The following is a 3,463-nucleotide window of genomic DNA, read 5'->3' on the forward strand; positions in this document are numbered from 1 at the left end:
GCAAGAAAAGGAAAGGTGGGGGGGGGAGGAGAAAGAGAAAGAGAAGGGAGAGAGAGAGAGAGGCATTGGTTGCCTCCTGTGTGCCCCTTAGTCTGAGGGACTGGGACAGAACTGGGCCCTGCCAGGGCCCCTGGGAGGGCTTCAGCTGGAGAAACCTAACAGGGTGATTGGCAGATAAGGGGTCAGGACTTTACCCCAGGTCCCCGAGGACTTCAGGTGGAGTTTTGGGAGTAATCTGAAAGAAGTGTGAACACTGAGCCACCTTTTCCCGTCCAGGTGGACCCGCCCCTGCCGGGGAATAAATAACTCAAAGATATTGATGGTCACCTGTTGACCGGGGTTCAAACCTGCAACCTTTTTGGTGTACGGGAGGACACTCCAACCCACTGGGCCACCTGGCCAGGGCGTCCCATAGGACTTTTTATCTGACTCTTCCATTCTCTCCCAAAACTCTACCTTAAGTCTTTGGTGACCTGGAGGTAAAGTCCTGGCTCCTTATCTGCTATTCAATCACCCATCTGGGTTTGTCCAGCTGAAGTCCTGACCATGGGAGATGGGAGTGTCCAGCTCTGACCTGGTCCCTCAGACTAGAGGGGTCCCTCAGACTAGGGGCTCCAAATCCTTAGGGACCCAGCATTGCTCAGCATGAGGCTAGATCCCCTGAATGAATGAGTCCACGAATGAAGGGCAGCTCTCCAGCTGAGCCGCAGGGTCAGTGGCAGCCTTGCTCCTGCCTTCCCCACAGTCAGGGCCAGGAAATAGCCGGCTCCAACAGGACCAGAACCCAAAGATGTGTTGGGGGTCCCCCCTCTTGCTGGTGCTGAGTCTGTCCCAAGAGGCTGCTGGGATGATCCCCGGGTTCCTGCCTCACACAGAAAGCTGATAGAAGAGTGAATACTGAGCCACCTTTTCCAGTTTAGGGGGACCCTCCCCTGCTGGGGAATTAATAACTCAAAGATAGCTAACCCCTAGGTCACATGTTGCTCAGCTCTCTGGCAAGGGACACCAGTCTGAACCGCAGTTTTCTCATCTAGAAAATGGCCATAAAGTGATGTAAAATCCCTAGGGGTTTCATGGGATGAAAGGAGTCGAAGAATGGAGATAAAAAGCTTAGGCTAGTCTTTTTAGAAGTGCCTTTCATTTCTCTTGGTGAAATCTAAAGGGAGTTTGACTTTCAGGAAGGAAAGAATTGAAGTTCTTACCTTTCCTTATCCCTTTATCTCCTCCACAGCGGTCTATCCTTATCTCACCTCTTCTCCTAGGTTCTCTCTCTTGAGCCCTCAGGACCCCATCCACACCCATTTTTCAGGCTTTTTTTTTTTCTTCATAAAAGAATGCATGTTTCCCTGGATGATCTATGTCAGCGTGGGAGCTGGGCTGGGCTGGGCTGCTCGAGCCTCAAGTTTATAAGTGGGTTCCTGTCTGTTTCCTAATTTCTATCTGAATTTCTGATTCTCTGCCTGTATGTCCAGCATTCAATTACGTGACAGATATTTATTTTTAATTTGTATTTCAATTAAATGTATTGGGGGTAACATTGCTTAATAACATTATATAAATATTAAGTGTAAAACCTTAAAATCTGACATCTGTGTGCTCCATTGTGTGCTCACCACCTGAAGTATAATCTTATTTCCTCACCACGTATTCTGTTGTCTCAGATATTTCTTGAGCTCCTACTATGCGCCCGGCATTGCTGGAGGCAATGCAGTTACTAAGACTGTTCAGGTCCCTGCCTCCCAGCAGACAGTTACAGCTGGGAGGGGGGAGAGCAGATGCTCAGGGCTGTGATGGAAGCAGCCCAGGGCACTGTGGGAGCCCAGCGTAGTAACTGACTAGGGCCTAGAGCAGTGGTTCTCCACCTTCCTAATGCCGCGACCCTTTAATACAGTTTCTCATGTTGTGGTGACCCCCAACCATAAAATTATTTTCGTTGCTACTTCATAACTGTAATTTTGCTACTGTTATGAATCGTAATGTAAATATCTGATATGCAGGATGTATTTTCATTGTTACAAATTGAACATAATTAAAGCATAGTGATTCATCACAAAAACAATATTTAATTATATATGTGTTTTCCAATGGTCTTAGGGGATCCCTGTGAAAGGGTCGTTCAACCCTCAAAGAGGTTGTGACCCACAGGTTGGCGACCCACAGGTTGAGAACCGCTGGACTAGAGGGTGCTGAGGCTTTCTGTCTGAGAATATTAAGAGTTAACGCGTCTATCACTTTTTGTTGTTAATCCTCGCCCAGGATATTTTTTCCATTGATTTTTAGAGAGAGTGAGAGGGAGGGAGGAAAAGAGGGAGAGAGGAGGAGGAGTAGAGAGACTAATCTATGTGAGAGAGACAATCAATTGGTTGCCTCCTCCTCGCGGAGGAACCGGGCCAGGGAAGGAACCTGCAACCCAGGTATGTGGCCTTGACTGGGAATCGAACTCATGACCCTTCCGTTCTCGGGCTGATGCTCTAACCACTGAGCGACCAGGGGGCTTATATCACTTTTAACATACATTATACCCATTCTAGAGATGGGGAGACTGAGAACCCACGAACTTAAGGGGCTTGTCCTAGCTGGAACAGCTAGGAGGCGGGCTGGTCCGGATCCCAGGATTCTGGCCGTGTAGGTTTAAAACCACTGCTGGAGGAGGCCTGGAGGCCAGAGCTGGCGGGGATGGGCGGGGGTGGAACTTGAAACCGCTTGTGTGGTGACCACGTCTGGGAAGACAGTGGAAGCAGAGTCGGGAGGGTCCAGAGCACTGCCTCCCGGGGATGCGTGCACCTGACTCGCTGTCAGGTGAACACTATGTGCCCTTGAGCACCTCTCCTGCTCTTTGGGCGTGTTTCTTGCCTGTGAAATAGGAGAGACTTGCTCCGCCTCCCGCCCAGCTGGGATGAGTAAATCCACGTGGGGTGTTGGCACAACTGGCGCTCATTAAATGCCAGCTGGTGTTATTATGACGACTATCCCCATTATTATCCTTAATAACTAATTAATTAGAACTAATGCGTCCTCTCCGCGCCCAATTGGGTGTCTCCGGCCGCAAAGCCACCGGACCCCGCGGAGAGAGGAACGAGCTGCGTCTAAGACCTTCCCCCAACATACATCCCAGCTCAGCCCATCCCCCCCCCAGCCCACATTTGGCTGGTAAAGCTGCGGACTGGCTTGGATGGCACGGGCCTGGCAACCGGAGTCTGGGTGGGGGCGACCCTTACGTCACCCCCAACTTCGTGGTGAGGGGTCCGAGAAGCCCAAATGACCGTAGAGCGCTAGGACCCCGCAGCTCTGTCGGAGCCGGGTGTGTAGGCCCAGCTTACCCCCCCAGACCACGCCCATCTCCAAGATGATTGGCTCGCCACACCCGGCACGCGGCCCCGATTGGCGGAAGAGGCCTGGATGCCCCGCCCCTCCCGGACCGTAGTCTCGGGGCCAGAGGCTCCAGGGCAGCAGGAGCGCTGGG

This window comes from Myotis brandtii, unplaced genomic scaffold, assembly GCF_000412655.1.
Source record: "Myotis brandtii unplaced genomic scaffold, ASM41265v1 scaffold122, whole genome shotgun sequence".
Classification (NCBI taxonomy): Eukaryota; Metazoa; Chordata; class Mammalia; order Chiroptera; family Vespertilionidae; genus Myotis; species Myotis brandtii.